This window comes from Lithobates pipiens, unplaced genomic scaffold (genome assembly GCF_037356315.1).
Source record: "Lithobates pipiens isolate NorthernLeopardFrog02 unplaced genomic scaffold, aLitPip1_a1.2 Scaffold_19, whole genome shotgun sequence".
NCBI classification, from domain to species: domain Eukaryota; kingdom Metazoa; phylum Chordata; class Amphibia; order Anura; family Ranidae; genus Lithobates; species Lithobates pipiens.
Window position 1 is genome coordinate 27,751,624 of NW_027507764.1, and position 19,437 is coordinate 27,771,060.

A 19,437-nucleotide genomic window follows, 5' to 3' on the forward strand; every position below is an offset into this window, starting at 1 on the left:
TCAGGCAGGCAGGCCAGGCGGGATATTCAGTGATCTGCAGTGCATAAAATATATATACTGTCTCCTACATATATATCCACTGCATTCTAGTCTAGCCAAGCCTATACCTGGCTACAGGCCATTCCTGGTGTACGTTTTCAATGGCACTTTTAGGCAGGCAGGTGATTCAGTGATCTGCAGTGCATAAAGATATATATACAGTCTCCTACATATATATCCACTGCATTCTAGTCTAGCCAAGCCTATATCTGACTGCAGGTAGTTCCTGGTGTACGTTTTTAAATACACTTTCAGGCAAGCAGGCAGGTGATTCAGTGATCTGCAGTGCATAAATATATATATACAGTCTCCTACATATACATATATTCACTGCATTCTAGTCTAGACAAGCCTATATCTGACTGCAGGCCAATGCTGGTGTACATTTCCAAATGCACTTTCAGGCAGGCAGGCAAGTGATTCAGTGATCTGCAATGCATAAATATATACACTGTCTCCTACATATATATCCACTGCATTCTAGTCTGGCCAAGCCTATAACTGACTACAGGCCATTCCTGGTGTATGTTTTTAATGAAACTTTCAGGCAGACAGGCCAGGCAGGTGATTCAGTGATCTGCAGTGCATAAAAAAATATATATACAGTCTCCTACATATATATACCCACTGCATTCTAGTCTAGCCAAGCCTATACCTGACTGCAGGCCATTCCTGGTGTAATTTTTCTAGTAAACTTCAGGCGGTGTTTTGCTAATCCAACTTTATAGCATGTCTGGAAGGCCACCAAGGAAAGACAGATGCTCTCGGGCCACTAAAAGAGGGCAAGCAGGGTCTGTGTCTACAGCCAACAGTGCTGGTCGTGGACACAGTGCATCCTCAGCACGTGCCCGTGGGGCACGCTTGTCCTTTTTTCACCGGACTGGCCATGTTGAGTCACAACATGCAAAATAGTTGGTAGAGTGGATGACAAAGCCCTCCTCATCCTCCTCATTCTCTGTCACCCAGGCTAAGAGAAGTTTGGCTTCCAATGCAGCTGCCAAAGCAGCCTATTCCATGGGCTCAATGGCATCAGTCACTCCTTTCCTAGCCTCACCATCATGTCCTGAAGAGTCCCCCGAACTGTTCGACCACAATGTCGGGTACATGCTTCAGGAGGATGTGCTGCGTTTTGAAGGTTCCGATGATGGTACCCAGGTTGAGGATGAAGGCAGTAATGTGAGCCCAGAAAGAGGGTGTGCCCAAGAAGGACAAGAAAATGGCAGTCATGTTCCCCCAGTTGCAGCGTACTGCCAGGTTTGCTCCAGTGGTGAGGAGGGAGGGGATGATGAGGTCACTGACTCTACGTGGGTGCCTGATAGAAGAGAGGAGGAGGAGGCACATCTCCAACGAGGCAGGATGCCCTCCAGGGGCCAGCTTAAGGTCAGCCAACCGACTGCATTACATGTGCAGGGCGCTGCTGACTCCGTGCATTTTTCAAAAGTTCTTTGGTTTGGGTCTTTTTTGACACATGTGCAGCAGATCACACGATTGCTGTTTGCAACATATGACTAAAGTGTATCAAGCGTGGCCAAAAAACAACCACTTGGGCACCACATGCTTGACCAGACATATGTCGAGCTTCCATGCAGTCCGTTGGCAACAGTACTTAAAAGACCCACACCAAAGAACAAGGCAGACCTCTCCTTGCTCCTCATCATTTGGGATCTCCAACCCCACTATAACTTCAGTCCTCTCAGAGACCTGCACTGAGAGGAATGAAGGTGTAGAATTAGGTAATCAGTAATGCAGATCAGCATAAGAAGAAACCTCCAGATCTGAAGGGAATATCCCTTGCCTGCAAGTCAGCAGCACACTATGACACATGTCCTTTCTCCTACGAGAACAGTGTCAATCTACAGCTAAGGCTCTAAGGCACTGAGAATATAAACTAATCGTGCAGCTCTATGTGAAGGCATCTCACCTTACTTATCCCAGAGACGTGGGGCGATATCATATGACAGCTCTGAGCAAACTGCCTTGTACATCCGTATGCTAGGAGATGTCTGAGTAAGAAGCAGAGCCGGATTTGAGTCTGAAAGACGAGGCTCTCACCCTTACATTGATTTTCGTATTTTGCACTATTTTGAACCTTCCAAACGTATGAGGGGTATTTTGTGAAAATGTATCCAGCCTTTTATACCTGAAAACGGTGATCCAAACGATCAATAAACGATTTCCTTTGGAGTGGGAGACAATCACATACCTAGATGCTCATTGTGACCCTCTGTAGTGGGGGGTCAAGAAATTCTGGTAAGAAGTGAATTCAGATATATGGTGGTGGATTGAACACTGTTCATCTATGGAGGATTTCGTGTAATCTATTACAGCAGGACTTTTTTTCTGTTTATCAATTTTTATTTTTTATAGAGACTTTTTTGTGTTTCACAGGGTGTTTTTTCAATTGAATTAATTAAAACACGTTGTTTGTATCACTCTTCACTTAAGGGTCGGACAGAAAGAATTTTACATTATTTGTTTATGTATTTTGGTTTATTTTTTCCATTTGGTTGGAGATACAATAGAACTGTATGTATTGTTACACTATTCATATTTACATAGTAGGCTTTTGCCTTATTATATAGTGCACTTTAGCGCAGTTTATTTTCTTTTTTCTGTTTTATTTCTGTAATTATGTGATACAGTTAAGCTGCAGCTGAACCCAGTCCTTTGGGACCAACTCTTATATTTTATAATTTTTCTTCCTTTTTTCAATTCTTGTAGAATTAGGTGTCTCAAGCACTTGAGTGCAATCTGCTAGCGGTACACCTAAATTGGATTGTAGCAGGCACATTTCCCAATTAGCCATTTTCCCTCCCCAGTGTCAAGTGACTCATTAGTGTCGCTTCTCGGCCTTTTGGCTAAGATCAAGTGTAGTATCTGTTCTTATCAGTTGCCAATAGGTGGCGCTAGTTTACCGTCCCTGTTCTACGGCGAGGTGGAGCAGGGGTGGCGGTTGCTATGCAAAGCCTGTTGGTGTAAAGGTGACCCGGACTGGTTTGTAGCCGGTTCGGGAAGCCTCCTGATGGGGACGGAGAACCACTGGTCGGCGCCAGGGGAGGGGACCCTGGCAGACCGGCTTGGATTGTGGCAGCTTTAGCCCCAGTCAGTTTTTCGGGAGGGAACGCTTAGCTCTTCTGTTCCAGCAGAGGGGCGGCCTGTACCTTTCGAATATAATTAGGTAGGAGTGACGGGAGTGAGGGTTTGACCTGATGGCAAAGGGTCTCACTAAGCTCGCTGATCTCCATGCCTTTCTGGCTGTGGTGGGGGCTGTCGTGGTCTGGGCTGGGCTGTCGGGGATGCTTTTGTTGGAAAGCCCATGGTGATGTGCCCCTGGAGTGGCAGTCCAGGGGTGCCTTATTTCACTGTGCGTCCGCACTTTGATTTAGGCACCTAGGTCACGTCACCATTACACGCTTTTTTTTACACCTGCCTCTAGGGCCCGGCCTTTTGGCTAGGACCAGAGGAATTTTTGATTCCTGGCCAGAGGGCCGGCCATTGTATTGCACAATGGCCACTTTTCACTCTCCTCTTCACTATCCCTTCCTCACTTTTTATTTATTTTATTTTTGTGTGTTTTGTCACTGTTTGTCACTTCACGTTTTGATTAGTAGGGTGTCGGTCCTCGGACCAATCCTGAACGTCTTGTGGGAGAGCGGACATAGGCCTTCTGGCTTGGTCCAATCTCCATGAGGGGGGGCCTACCTTCGGGGAAGCCCCCACAGTACCAAGTACCAAGTACCTAGGAGGTTCTATTTCGGCAGTCCTCCCGGGGAAAGGAGGTCTTCTGGTTTCGTCCGGGGACCACTTGTTGAGTCTGGTACCTCAGTCCCCGTCTGGAGCCTAACGCCCCGGGGGATCAGGGTATGGTCCTTCTTTTGGAGGACATCAGGCACCCGTCTGCACTTTTTAGTGTTTCACTCTTTATGTGTGTGCACATTTTTTATGCACCGGGTCGAAGTTTTTTGGGTGTGTTTGCACGCCATGGGCTTTTTCAATAGAAAAATTAGTGTTACAAGGTCTCAGGTGTGAATGGGGAGCAGGTGTGTTAAATTTGGTGTTATCGCTCTCACTCTCTCATACTGGTCACTGGAAGTTCAACATGCCACCTCACGGCAAAGAACTCTCTGAGTATCTGAAAAAAAGAATTGTTACTCTACATAAAGATGGCCTAGGCTATAAGAAGATTGCCAAGACCCTGAAATTGACAGCAGCCAAGACCATACAGCAGTTTAACAGGACAGGTTCCACTCAGAACAGGCCTCACCATGGTCGACCAAAGAAGTTGTTGCTCAGCATCATATCCAGAGGTTGTCTTTGGGAAATAGACGTATGCTGTCAGCATTGCTGCAGAGTAGGGATGAGCTTGAGTTTGAGTAGAACATGAGGTCGACTCGAACATTGGCTGTTCAATCGTTCGATGAAGATCGAACATAATGGGGCGTTGTGCCAAATTCGAGCAGCGCGTCATGCCCCATAATGCACTGCGTCATCACCTAAATCCGATTGTAGCAGGCAAATTTCGGCCCCAGCCATCCACATGCTGAGCGGCTGAATGCTAGTTTGGCTAAATTGCTAGCACTCCAACTGCTGCCCTTTCAGCTGGTAGACTCTGCCCCTTTTGAGAATTTGTGGAATGTGCAGTACCTTAGTGGAAGGTTCCCAAACTCCATTTTTTTTCTTGGAAGGCCATTCTGGCTCTCTACCGGTATGTGGAAGGCAATGTCTTGGCCTAGTTGGACAGGGCGGTCAGTGGTAAGGTCCATATTACCGCTGACTCATAGTCCAGCTGACATGGACAGGGATGTTACCTTTCTTTCACGGAGCACTGGGTAACCCTGCTGGCAGCTGGGAAGGATGCAGGACAGGGTGCAGTAATGTTGGAGCTTGTTCTGCCACCATGCCTCCAAAATGCTGGTAGTGGTGATTCTGCCACACCAGTCTTCTCCACCCCCTCCTCTTCTTTTTCCTCTATGGCCTCTTCCTGTGCAAATTTGTCCTCGGAACCAGCGGTGCTCCGTAGGCGTTCAAAAAGATGCCATGCGGTGCTTGAGTTGGTCTGCTTAGGGAACAGGAGCCACACTGGGGCAGAGATTCTGGCAGCTCTGCAAGGGCAGGCCCAGAGGTGGTTGACGCCACGCTAGCTTCAGCCAGGAATGGTGGTTTGCGACAATGGCGCCAACCTCCTCTCCACCCTCCGACAGGGACACTACACCCATGTTCCCTGTCTGGCTCACCTCCTTAATTTGATGGTGCAGTGGTTCTTGGGCAGGTACCCAGGCTTACAGGATCTCCTGAGGCAGGCCAGGAAAGTCTGTGGGCATTTCCACCGGTCATATAATGCCAGTGCTCGGCTGGCTGAACTTCAAAAGGAATGCAACCTGCCCAAGAACCGCCTCATCTGTGACATGCGCACACGCAGCAGAGGGCAACAAATGAGTACCTGTGCGACTATGGCACCAGGACAGGGTCAGGGGAGCTTGGCATTTTTTCGCCACGCCAGTGGCAAATGATCACAAATGCCTTTTTTAGTCCGCAGCCCCAGCGTCTGATTTACATGGTGCAGGAATACCTTGGGGAAAGATCAGACTTGGAGACCTTTCAAACCGAAAATTCACTGGGTTACTGGGTCTTGAGGATGGATCACTGGCCAGAGCTTGCACAGTATGCAATTGAATTACTGGCCTGTCCTGCATCCAGCATTCTAGCTGAATGCACATTCAGTGCTGCTGGAGGCTTTGTAACCGATCACAGAGTGTGCTTGCCCACAGACTCGGTTGATCTGCTCACCTTCATAAAAATGAATCAGTCTTGGATCACCAGCTACCAAGCACCTGATGCTGATGTAACCGATTAATTTTTTTATGAATGTGAGATCCCTTGAAGACTGCCTATGCTGATGCTGAGTGACTATCCTGTTATGCTGAGTGAATATCCTATTCCTCTTCAATGTTCATGTTGATAGCTTCTAAGAACATTTTTGGTTCTGGGCACAAGCACCAGTGCCTAAAGCCCAATTGTTCTGCCCCTGTTCAACAGGGGCGTGTAATTAAATTTTTTGCTGTAATATTTTGCAGCAGGGCTTTTTCCTGTGTTCAACTAGAGTATCTGTGAGGGGTTGCAGTGTTGTGGCACCACCACCACCACTACCGCCGCCTAAGGCCCAATTTTTCGGCCCCTGTTTAACAGGGGCGCGTAATTACAATTTTTGATCTAATATTTCACAGCAGGGCTTGTTCCTGCGCTCAACAACAGAATCTGTGAGGGTTTACAGTGTTGTGGCACCACCACCACCACCAAAGGCCCAATTTTTCTGACCCTGTTCAACAGGGGCATGTAATTACAATTCTTGATATAATATTTCGCAGCAGGGCCCGTTCCTGCACCCACCAAGAGTAACTGTGAGGGCTTACAGTGTTCTTGTACCACCAACAACTAAGGCCCAAATTTCTGCAGAGTATACAGGAGAGGCCGTATAGTATATACAGGCGGTCCCCTACTATCAAACATCCGACTTACAAATCACGCCTACTTACAAACAGAGGGAGACAACGGGAAGTGAGAGGAAATCTACCCATAGGAAGGGAAATTCTCTCCTGTAAGAGTTAATATGGGGAAAAGGTGTCTCCACTGATGCTTTATCACCAATCCTTGTTTCCGTAAAAAAAAACACATTTTCTAAATCCAGTTGTCATTGGGACAGAAAATGAGGTGAAATCTTCTGAACAGGGGCACAGACAGCAAAGCAAATGTTAGATGGGTGATGATAACCCTTCCCTATGTTATCCAAAAAGCTTAAAAATAGATTTTTTTGGCTGGAGCTACATGCAAAAAATGTACCTGTTCCAAATTACAAACAGATTCAACTTAAGAACAAACCTACAGTCCCTATATTGTTTGTAACCCTGTATACTGCTGTTCAGAGTATATAGGGCCTGGGGGCCCCACGCCTTTTCTTTTTTTAATTGGGGGGCGGGGTTCCCCTTAATATCCACACAAGACCCAAAGGGCCTGGTAATGGGCTGGGGGGTTATCCATGCCGTTTTTCTCAATAATTTTCATCCATATTGCCAGGACCCGACATTACATTACAGCCGTAAGCAGTTTTAAATGACTTTTATTCCTTTAGAAATGTAATTTTGTGCAGGGACTGTTCTAAACATGGGAAACATGTGCCACTTTACAGGCATACTATAGACACCCCCCAGGTACAATATTTAAAGGAATATTTCACTTTTATGTTTTCACTTTATGCATCATTAAAATCACTGCTCCCGGAAAAACTGCAGTTTTTAATAGTTTCTTTTACATTGATACGTGTCCCCTGAGGCAGGACCTGGGTACCCAAACCCTTTTTAGGACAATAACTTGCATATTAGACTTTAAAAGTTGTTCTGCATGCGAACCGAACCGGGTGTGTTTGGCTCATCCCTACTGCAGAGGTTTAAAGGGTGGGGGGTCAGCCTGCCAGTGCTCAGACCAAAGGCCACACACTGCATCAAATTAGTCTGCATGGCTGCCGTCCCAGAAGAAAGCCTCTTCTAAAGATGATGCACAATAAAGCCCACAAACAGTTTGGTGAAGACAAGTAAACTAAGGACATGGTTTACTGGAACCATGTCCTGTGGTCTGATGAGACCAAGATAAACTAATTTTGTTCAGATGGTGTCAAGCGTGTGTGGCAGCAACCAGGAGTACAAAGACAAATGTGTCTTGCCTACATTCAAGCATGGTGGTGGGAGAATCATGGTCTGGGGATGCATGAGTGCTGCCGACACTGGGGAGCTACAGTTCATTGAGGGAAACATGAATGCCAACATGTACTGTGACATACTGAATTAGAGCATGATCCCCTCCCTTCGGAGACTGGGCTACAGGGCAGTATTCCAACATGATAATGACCCCTAACACACCTCCAAGATGACCACTGCCTTGCTAAAGAAGCTGAGGGTAAAGGTGATGGACTGGCCAAGCATGTCTCCAGACCTAAACCCTATTAAGCATCTGTGGGGCATCCTCAAAAGGAAGGTGGAGGAGCGCAAGGCCTCTAACATCCACCAGCTCTGTGATGTCATCATGGAGGACTGGAAGAGGACACCAGTGGCAACCTGTGAAGCTCTGGTGAACTCCATGCCCAAGAGGGTTAAGGCAGTTCTGGAAAATAATGGTGGCCACACAAAATATTGACACTTTGGGCCCAATTTGGACATTTTCACTTAGGGGTGTACTCACTTTTGTTGCCAGCGGTTTAGACGTTGATGGCTGTGTGTTGAGTTATTTTTAGTGGACAGAAAATGTACGTTGTTATACAAGCTGTACACTCACTACTTTACATTGTAGCTGAGTGTAATTTCTTAAGTGTTGTCACATGAAAAGAGAATAAAATATTTACAAAAATGTGAGGGGTGTACTCATTTTTGTGAGATACTGTGTTACAGTCTGTGTGTATATATTTTGGGAAGTATATCCTGAAAATGAATAAACTTTATTAGACCAGTTACACTGTCTGATATAGAATTCATATTTTCAGATTGAAATTACTATTTTTCCATTCTTTGTTCTGTAGTGTAAGTCGAATGGAAGAGGAACGGCGCCTTCTAAGTCCAGTAAAACTGTAAATTTTAATAAAATTTTAAAAAATCAATACACTCACAAAAGTGGTTCATAGATGGGCATTGTAATTATTTCAACATCCGCTAATCGCCGTCAGAGAGGAGAGGCCATCAGCTGTAAATCCGGCAGAGGGATAGATGATGTGGATGGTCCCAGGCCCGGAAACACCGATGGATATGATGTTTCCGGTGGTTGTGGAGCGCAAACACTAGGCACCAGCACTGGCGGGGATCGGCGTCACTTCCGGGTTAGTGGGGAGGAGCTCGCGTTCAGGACATGCGTGTCCCTTCTTCAGGCTTTAATGGATAAAGCCCAAAGAAGGGATTACAATGCCCATCTATGAACCACTTTTGTGAGTGTATTGATTTTTTTAAATTTTATTAAAATGTACCGTTTTACTGCACTTAGAAGGCGCCGTTCCTCTTCCATTTGTCTTTTTCAGAGCACTTTTTAAATTTCTACTCGGAACTGGCAGCCCCCTATGGACAGTTTATTTTTAATTATTTTTAATTATTCTATTTTAATTATTTTTCCTTATACTTCATGGACATTATTGACTGTAACAGCCTATTGTGGTCATTAATACTATTTATACTCTATGTTCATTCCCATTCAACACTATATGAGTTTGTTTGCTAGTTATATTCAGAGTGCACAGTATTATATTTTGTTTTCTTTCTCTGTAGTGTAAGTCGGTCTCAGCCGATGTGTATAAAGTTCCGGTGATTGCATCTACTTCTGAGCAGAGCTGCCGGTGACTGAGAGGACCTCCTGTGTGCCATGAAATGTTCTCCGGTCTTCTGCTTCTGTTTCCTGCCGATACTCATCATTCCCATCACATCCTATGGAGAAGCATTGACCCGGAGATCGGCATCTGCTTGTAGACTTGATCGGATAAAGCCATGGCTTGATTATGAATATTACCAGAAGGGAGATTTCATCATTGGAGGATTAGTCTCTGCTCACTTGTTCAGCAAATTCACTACAAAAATTAAAGAAGTAAGAATTGGTTTGGATGGTTCTAAATCCTTTTCCTTTTGTACTGAGTAAGTTTCTATTTCTCATCTCACTCTCTCTGTAGATAAATATAAAAGTTTTGTCTTCATTATCACTGAATTGTTTTATGAAAATCTACAAAACGTATCTGCTGATGTTTTATTTATTGTCTCCTTATTAGAATCCAGTCTGTGTTTCTCCAATATACATTTAATACATGGGGCTTCCATAATATGGTGTCTTCGTCCCATGCTGGGATTTCTGATAAATAGTCATGTCATGTACTTATTGACCAGTGGTTCTGAACCCTTCTAGTGCCATGACCCCTTGATAAAATTTCCCAAGTTGAGGGTACCCCTAACAGTAAAATTATTTTCGTAGTGTGGGTTGTCAGCACCCAAGGCAAGACAAATAATTTGCACCCCTAACCCATGGACATTTAGCGCTCTCTGAGTCCCTTCTACTCGTACAGTATTAAAACCCCTTAACCACTCTCTCTTTTTCTTTCCCTTTTATCTCTCTCTATCCTAATTTCTTTATTTTTTTATTTTTTTCTTACCATCCCTCTCTCTAGCTGTTTTTCTTGTTCTCTTATTCTTTTCTTCTCTTTTTCTTTGCCCCCCCCCCCCTCTTTTCCTCTCCCTTCCATGTATTCTCTATTTTTATTCCTTCTTTTACTCCTTGGTGGGGGGAATGGAATGAGTGGCAGTGCTGGCAGGGAGTTGGGATGAGTGGCAGTGTTGGTAGGGAGTTCTGACCAGCCAACTTAGGTGCTCTTGATTGAGGTCATCTGCTGATCTGGGAACTGTAGTGGGGACTTTTAATGGCAACTATAATCACAGGTAGTGTTATGCCGCGTACACACGATCAAATTGTCCGGCGTACTTAGTCCCCCGAAACGCATTTCACCAGACAATTCGATTGTGTGTGGGCTTCAGCGGACTTTTCCAGCGTAAAGTCCGGCGGACTTAGAAAGTATTTTTGCAGTCCAATCTTTCCACCAGACTTGGGTTTCAGCGGACAATACGTTCGTCAGTATGCTAGTCCGGCGGACTAAGAATAAAGCATGTTCAGAAGCCGAAAAGGAAGCTATTGGCTACTGGCTATTGAACTTCCTTTTTCTAGTCCCATCGTACATGCTGTACGTCATCGCTCTAGCAAACGCCGGACTTTCTGTGTGTCCGTGTGTGGCCAAGTCCGTTCGGGAGAAAGTCCGCCGGACTATCCGCCGGATTGTTTGCCGGACTAAGTACGCTGGACAATTCGCTCGTGTGTACGCGCCATTACTCACGGTGTCTCTGACTTTGTGGTGTCTCCTATTCCGAAACCAGGAGATAGGGTCTACACCAGCCCCTCTCACTTCACATTCCTCACCAGTCAGCTGACCTCTAGCCTCTGCCCCCCCCCCCCAGCCATGCTGTGAACTGAATGGGTGGCTGCGAAGAGGCTGAGTGGGCAGCCGTGGGCTCCAGGTACAGCCCGGCTTGGTGGCCAAAGGCTCCAGGGACAGCCCTGCTGGGCAGCTGCAAAAAAGAGAGCAGTGCGGGCTTCAGGAACAGCCCAGGATTCGGTGACCCCTGGTAAATCATCAATCGACCCCCAAGTTGAGAACCACTGTTATAGACAGATCCTGCAGATGAATGAATGAATAACTTGTATAGCGCTGCAACTGTGAACTGAATCACCTCAAGGCGCTTGATCCATCCTGTGCTTCCTGCTTCTTAGAGGAGGTGGGTCTTGAGTTTTTTTCTGAAGGCCAGATGGTTTTCTTCCATGGGGATGTTAGTGGTTCCATCTCTTCCAGGAGAGAGGGAGGGAGGTGTGCTGACTTTCTATAACTTGTGTGTATGATCTCCTACTATTCAGGGATATTCACAATAAAGGCTATTCACAGCATAGCAGTAAGTTAGCCTGGTGAAAACAATTACTGAATAGCAATTACACGGGCACCCAAATTACAAATTACACTGTACCCAAATTATTTTTTATTTTTTTATTTTTTTAGACAGAAAGTGCTTTCTTTTGCTCATATTTATTCTACACTGGGTTTTTTATTTTTTGCTATATAATCTATAAAAAATACTGAGATATAATAAAAAAACGTGTTCTTCTTAGTTTGTTTTAAAAAATTTTGCAAATAAATAATTGTTCTTCATAAATGTAGACCAACATGTATTCTGCTAATTTTTTGGGTAGAAAATAACCCAAATCAGTGTACATTATTTAGTATTTGTGGAAGTTATAGAGTCTGAAAACTATGGTATATATATTTGAAAATTGATCAGTCCTAATGAAATGACTACCTATATAATTTATTGAGGCCCTAAAATGGCAAGATAGAACAAATAACCCCCAAATGACACCTTTTGTTTTGGAAAGTAGACAGTCTGATGTAATTAGTAAGAGATGTGGTGGCTTTTTGAAGTTGTAAATTTTGCCCAAATTTTTGGGAAAAATATGAAAGTTAATAAAATGTGTTTTTCCATAAAGTTGGCATTTTAACTGCTTGCTGACCATCTGCCGCAGTTGTACTGCAGCAGAATAGCACAAGCAGGCGAATCACCATTATGCTACGCCGGGCGCGCGGCCGGCAGGGGAGGGCGCGCCCACCGGCCGTGGCGATCGGATTCAATCAGGAACCGATCAATCACCAGGCCCAGGCCAATGAAATCTGGCCTGGACCTGGTGATTGCTCCTGACGAATGATATCCTCCCCCTGTCTGAGTAACTGTAAACACTGACAGGGGAAGTGATGTCATCTCTTCTCGTGTCGGTCTTTTCCATTACTTCTGTTGAACTCAAGCACCAGCGGCCTAGTACATCCTGGTCATACATCCAGCACTGCAGTAATACTTGGTGATGTGGCGAGTCCCATAAGTGCAGTTCAAGCTGACGAGGTGGCAAGCACGAGTAGTGTCCCGCTGCCACCAAGAAGAAGACAAAGACAGGCCCGTCAAGCCCATAGTGCCCTTCTTGCTGCATTCGCCAATCCTAATTGGGAACCCACCACTTCTGCAGCACCCGTACTTCCCCCATTCACTAGAATGGAATATGGAATATATGAATTCAGGTGGAAAAATAGGAAAAGAAATTGCGCTACGGTATACAAATATACTAAATATATGCAAATGCATGGGAAATGGTCTATATGAGGACCTTTTGGGAGCTGCAGCTTAACTGTACCACATAACTACAGAAAAAATATAAAGAAAGATAAATAAGCTGCGCTACAACAATAACATACAAATTGAATAAAAAAGTTTTAAAATTCACTTATGTGCTACACCGTAGCAGCCACATCAAATGGCCAGAGCAGTGCAAATGCCACAGTAATCAATCTGTGGTAAACCCATATATGTTTTAGACAATAAATCTAAACTTAAAAGGACTCTATAAATGAATAATGACATCTGTGAAAAACAAAATTAGAAATAGTGACCATTGAAATAAAGTGAAGTACAATTACGAGTGATAATAAAATTAAAACTTGCACCCATGTACATTTAACAAAAATAAATATAGAAGTCCTTCAATAAAAGAGAAAAAAAGCAGATTCCTCCACTTGTGAACTGTGTACGATCCACCTCCAATATGTGAAGATTCACTTCTTACCTGAAGTCTGTGACCCCCCGTTACAGAGGGTTGCAGAAAGCGTGTATAGATAGTGTGTTTACCAAGTTCTCAAACCAATCCTGCTGGTTTCCTTAATACACCAGCTCCACCATATAGACTGTATGTCCAAGCATCTTCAGCTTATCTCACTTAACCCAAGACTAGTGGATGTGCATGAGCAACATAGAAGAGATATAATGGCTCCAATAGTGTAAAACCTTCAATTTATTTCAATATAAAAATACAGTAGTATACTTACAATATGCGAAAAACGGAAGCCTGAAGTCCGGTGCACCGGCCGGCGCACACACGGATAAACCCATCCTTCCTGGATCCTCCGTCCACTAAAACGAGGTGACGTCAACGCGTCGCTCCAGCCTACGCGTTTTGTAATAGAGTTACGTCGTCCAGGGGCACTCATGAATTCAGGTGTAAAACAGTTGATTTTATGTCACTTGATTTTTCACCGAAGATCTCTATAGATCTATTGTGGACCAAAGCAATTTATATGCTGGTCAATTCATCACCGCTAATCCCCAGCTGAGCCTTGCCAGAGATTGGAGACCAATTACGGTCTCCGAATTTAAGACCTTCCTCATGGGCATAACTAGAAAGAGTGAGTTGCAGTCATATTGGTCCACTGACCCAATTCACCATATGCCCCTGTTCTCTGCCTCCATGACCAGGACATGATACGAGCAGATCTTGCGGTTCATGCATTTCTTTTTTTCCAGTTAAATTTTTATTTTTATTTTAAATCAGAAAAACAACATATATTCCATAAACATCATACATAATATAATATCCATCTCTATCTACTAGATAACATACGATGGTATCCTATACTCTATCTATTAGTATACTTAATAATCTCCTTCCCCCTGAAGCCTTACTCATATAACTTCAAATCAAAACCATTATTCCTTCCTAAGCATACAGATGGATAAACAGCCCCCCGACCATGTCTTCGGAACTTGGGGGGGTCCTCAATTATATTCACCCTGTATCCAAAACCTCTCCATTACATATGTCTGGGTAGCATCTATGTAAAAAAGCCGGGGTGTGGTACCACTGTGCAAGGATCTTAAAGCTTGTCTCTTGTTTTCTTATGCTAACTGAAGATTCAAACATGTTGTGTAATATCTTGTTCCATTGCTCCTCCGAGAAAACCCGGTCTACCTCCATCTCCCACCTCCTAAAGAAGGGCAACCATAAGTCCTCAGGGGTGCACCCAACAATGCACTCATTTTGGAAAGAGTTTGGTACAGTATACCACTCCCAGTGCAATATTCCTCAAACTTTGTTAGCGTTCGCTCATATCAACTTGGTAAAATCAAGTATCAAGGAAATGTCTCAACTGCAATGCCCTTCAAGAATGCAGTTGGTAAGGTGTGAAACCTGTTATCATCTCCTGTATCATAGGCCAGGTTCCTGTTCTCACAAACTGAAAATCTTGAAAAAGCTCAGGGGGGTTTAGTACACGCCCCAAACTATATAAGGCCGCCAGCGCGGCAGCCTTGTGTAGTGTGTTGGTGTGCAGGTAAAGAGCAGGATAGGCAGGCACACTGTCTTTTTGCTTGGGAACCTAGCGCTGTTACAGTGTCAAGGCTGGCTTAGCCCTTCCTCCTCTGGGCTGGCCGCTCAGCTGCTGGCTAATTGCCAGTTCTCTTCTCTTTCCACAGTTACCAGCTGTTCCCGATGATGCTCGTCTGACCCGCCTATTTAAAGCCTTCCAGTTCACTCTTTCCTTTGCCTTCGCGTTGGTGACATCTCAAGGAACCATCTCCTGCTGTTTGTTTCAAGACTGGCTTGCTGACATCCCTCCTGGCTTCTTATCCTGCCTGCTTGCATACGCCATTGGATCCCTGACTTTTGGCCTGGCCGATTACCCAATCTGGTTAATGAACTTTGGACTGGCTGACTACCCGATCTGGCTACTGGACTCTGGCTATGCTTGACTATGCTTTTTTCTATTTACCTTTTTATTTTTATTAATAAACAAGTGTGATTTGATTGTACTTCTGTCTCAGTCTGTTTCATGGTTCCTGACATACAGTGGGTGTTGTGTGCCTCCTGCACAGTATACACCTGAAGTTACCCCAATTGCTGGTTTTCCCATCTCCCTGCAGGCCATTACTATGTCTGGAAGGCCAACAAGGAGAGGCAGACAGTCACGAGCTAATAAAAGAAGGCAAGCAGGCTCTGTGTCTAGAGACAACAGTGTTGGTCGTGGATGCGGTGCATCGTCATCAGCACGTGGTCATGGGACACGCTTGTCCTTATTTTCAGCAGCTGGACATGTTGAGCTGCATCATGCCAAAGACTTGGTACAGTGGATGACCAAGCCCTCCTCATACTCCTCATCCTCTCTCACCCAGGCTCAGAGTACCAGCAAAGCAGCTGCCAACGCGTCCTCTTCCCTCGTCTCAATGTCATCAGTCACTCCTTCCCTAGACCCACCATGTCCTCCTGAGGAGTCCCCCGAACTGTTTGAGCACAGTGGTGGGTACATGCTCCAGGAGGATGCCCAGCGTTTTGAAGGCTCTGATGATGATACCCAGCTACAGGAAGGCAGTAGCGTGAGCGCAGAGAGAGGGGATGCTCAAGAAGGACAGCAATCTGGCAGTCATGTTCCACAAGCTGCAGCATACTTCCAGGTTTGCTCCAGTGATGAAGAGGGAGGGGATGATGAGGTCACTGACTCCGCGTGGGTGCCGGATAGGAGAGAGGAGGAGGAGGCACATCTCCAACGAGGCAGGATGCCCTCCGGGGGCCAGCTTAAGGGCAGCACACCGACTGAATCACACCGCAGAGCTCCGCCTGTGCAGGGCACTGCCTCTGCGCATTATTCCAAAAGTTCTTTGGTGTGGGCCTTTTTTGAGACAAGTGCATCAGATTGCACCGCTGCTATTTGTAACATATGTCTCAAGCTTATCTTGCGTGGCCAAAACATCAGCCACTTGGGCACCACATGCTTGACCAGACATATGTTGACCTGCCATGCAGCTAGTTGGCAAGCGCACCTTAAAGACCCACACCAAAGAACAAAGCGGACCTCTCCTTGCTCCTCATCAGCTGGCATCTCCAACCCCACTAGACCCTCAGTCCTCTCTGAAACCTGCACTGAGAGGAATGAAGGTGTAGAATTAGGTGTGTCACAGCAAAGTACTTGCGGGCACTCTGATAGCAGTACACCTAGAGGCGATTCAGTTCGCATTGTGCGCTATATAAGTATTTCATTCATTCATTCATTCATTCACCAACGTCCGATTGTACCAGGAAAATTTCCCTGCCCCAGCTGCTGGACCGTCGAAAGAAGTTCACTCCCAGCTATCCACATGCCCAGCGGTTGAATGCTAGCTTGCTGGAACTTCAACTGCCGCCTTTTCAGTTGGTAGGCTCAGCCCCTTCCGTGAGTTTGTGCAATGTGCAGTTCCTCAGTGGCAGGTTCCCAAACACCACTTTTTCTCACGGAAGGCGATTCTGGCTCTCTACCGGCATGTGGAAGGCAATGTCCATGCCTTGCTGGACAGGGCGGTCAGCGGTAAGATGCATATTACCGCTGACTCATGGTCCAGCAGGCATGGACAGGGACGTTACCTATCTTTCACGGGCCATTGGGTCACTCTTCTGGCAGCTGGGAAGGATGCAGGACAATGTGCAGTAGTGTTAGAGGTTGTTCCGCCACCACGCCTCCAAAATGCTACCACTGGTTGTGACACACCTCTCTCCTCCACCTCCTCCTCTTCTTCTTCCTCCATGGCCTCTTCATGTGCTTTGTCCTTGGAACCAGCGGTGCTCCGTAGGCGTTCAAAGGGCTACGCAAGAACGCAGGCAAAAAGATGCCATGCCGTGCTTGCGCTGGTTTGTTTGGGGGACAGGAGCCACACTGGGGCAGAAATTTTGTCAGCTCTGCAGGGACAGGCCGAGAGGTGGTTGACGCCACGCCAGCTTAAGCCAGGAATGGTGGTTTGCGACAATGGCACCAACCTCCTCTCCACCCTTTGACAGGTACAACTGACCCATGTGCCCTGTGTGGCTCACGTCCTTAACCTGGTGGTGCAGGGGTTCTTGGGCAGGTACCCAGGCTTACAGGATGTCCTGAGGCAGGCCAGGAAAGTCTGTGTACATTTCCGCCAATCATTTAATGCCAGTGTTCGGCTGGCTGAGCTCCAAAAGGAGTTGAACCTGCCAAAGAACCGCCTTATATGTGACATGCCCACCAGGTGGAACTCAACATTGGCCATGCTGCTGCGGCTGCACATGCAGCAGAGGGCCATCAATGAGTACGGTACCAGGACAGGGTTTTTTTTCGCCACACCAGTGGGGCATGATCAGGGATGCATGCACTGTTCTGTCACCATTTGAGGAGGCCATGAGGATGGTGAGCAGTGACAGTGCATGCATCAGTGACACTGTACCTCTTGTCCACCTGTTGGAGCATATGCTGCGTGGAATAAGGGCACTTGAGGCAGAACAGAGGCAGGAAGAGGAGGACTTCCTTGCCTCTCAAGGCCCCCTTTATCCAGACAGTGTTGAGTATATATGGCCTGGGTGCCCCACACCTTTACTTTTTTAAATTTGAGTACGGGGTTCCCCTTAATATCTGTACAAGACCCAAAGGGGCTGGTAATGGGCAGGGGGGGCTACCATTAAAGTGGATACAACTGTAGCGGCCATAACCCTTGGCAGGGCGGCCTTAACCTTCTGGGCTTACCGGTTACCTCCACTTGGCTTGTTCTTCCACGTCTAGGGGTTCCCAGGGTTGATACCCAAAAACTTTGGACGCTGACACCAATAAAGTCCTTTTGAAAGGTTTTTATTTGCAGGGGTAACATCCAACAACACAGTCTTGTATAGGAATAGAGGGCAAAAGGGGAAGAACTCAGTCACCTTAAACTGCTAGTGTAACAAAGTCTCTATTACCACCCAGAGAGTAGCCACTCGCAGCTGGGTGCTTCAAGGCTGAACAAATCTCTAGGCAGAGATTGTGGCAATCAGCACGTTGATTCAGAAATATCTAACATTGAACGAGTTGTAACTGAAAGCGAACAGGAACCTTTTTCCTCAGCACCTGGAAGGTTCTCTGTCTCCTTGACAGTACTGGAAAAAGTGTGGATTCGTCAATGTCCTTCACAACTCAGTAACCAGGCACTTCTCAGGATGCCGGCTTGTCGGCCCTACTCCGAAGAGTCCTCCCCCGATCACTTTAACGAGCTGCGGTGTCCCTCCAAGCCGAGAGCACACCCGGACACCTTGAATCCTCCCTCAGTTACTGTGCCTCGGACCAGCCGGATCCGAGACTCTGGAACAGACGGATCCCTACCCCAGACCAGACGGGTCTATTGGGGCTAACCAACAGAAGCATGTTGCAGAGCGTCGAACGCTCCATGACTGGGACCCCTGGTGGGGCTACACCGGTTCAGGAACCAGGAACAGACAGCTCGGGCCTCACGAACGAACTCTGTACATGTGACTTCAACATCTTAAGTACCCTTCCCCAGACTCCTCAGCGGGGCCAGGCACACCCACTGATTGGTTCAGAGGAAATTGATACCCAAAACATCCAACCAGGCCTGGTTCTGGCCCCTCACTGTACACATGACCAGGCAGAACTCTAACACAGCCCAGCCAAACTGATGTCAAAGTTAACCTACACAATTAACCCTCAGAACCCCATTACTGTTCTGAGGCAAAAACTAAATTTACACATAAATGACACTTTGTCCGAAGTGTCACCGCTACACAACTATAAATAATAAATGATGATGAGGGCACATAATGTTACACTTATAGACTACCATCACTACAGAAGTACAATTGTGGGTTTCTGCCTGAATGCCTGGTTGCACTATGAATATGAAGATTATAGGTCCTCCTGAATTTGAAGGTAGTCACACAGGGTTTAAAGTGCCTCTGGGCTACAGCAATATGGGCCATAATTCTTGGTGGCCTTTCACTTGGGTGAATTACACTGCTAGTCCTAGCCATGTCACAGGGAGGTATAGAGCTGCTGGTGGTAGCCTGCTGCTCCTCAAAATGCCTCATCTTTTTTGCTGGAACCCTTTCTTCTTCTGAATTAGATACTAAACTGAGGCTGTCTACAGGTTCATATTCAGAATCTGAGTCTGACAATGAGAGTTCCTCGCTATTCGCATCTGTCATATTCAGAACATGGAA

At 46.1% G+C, this 19,437-nt stretch overlaps 1 pseudogene; it reads left to right on the forward strand.

Annotated features, from left to right (window-relative positions):
• Nucleotides 1-2,877: 2,877 nt before the first annotated feature.
• Nucleotides 2,878-2,959, forward strand: LOC143999751 (U2 spliceosomal RNA; annotated as a pseudogene).
• The last annotated feature ends 16,478 nt before the right edge of the window (nucleotides 2,960-19,437 follow it).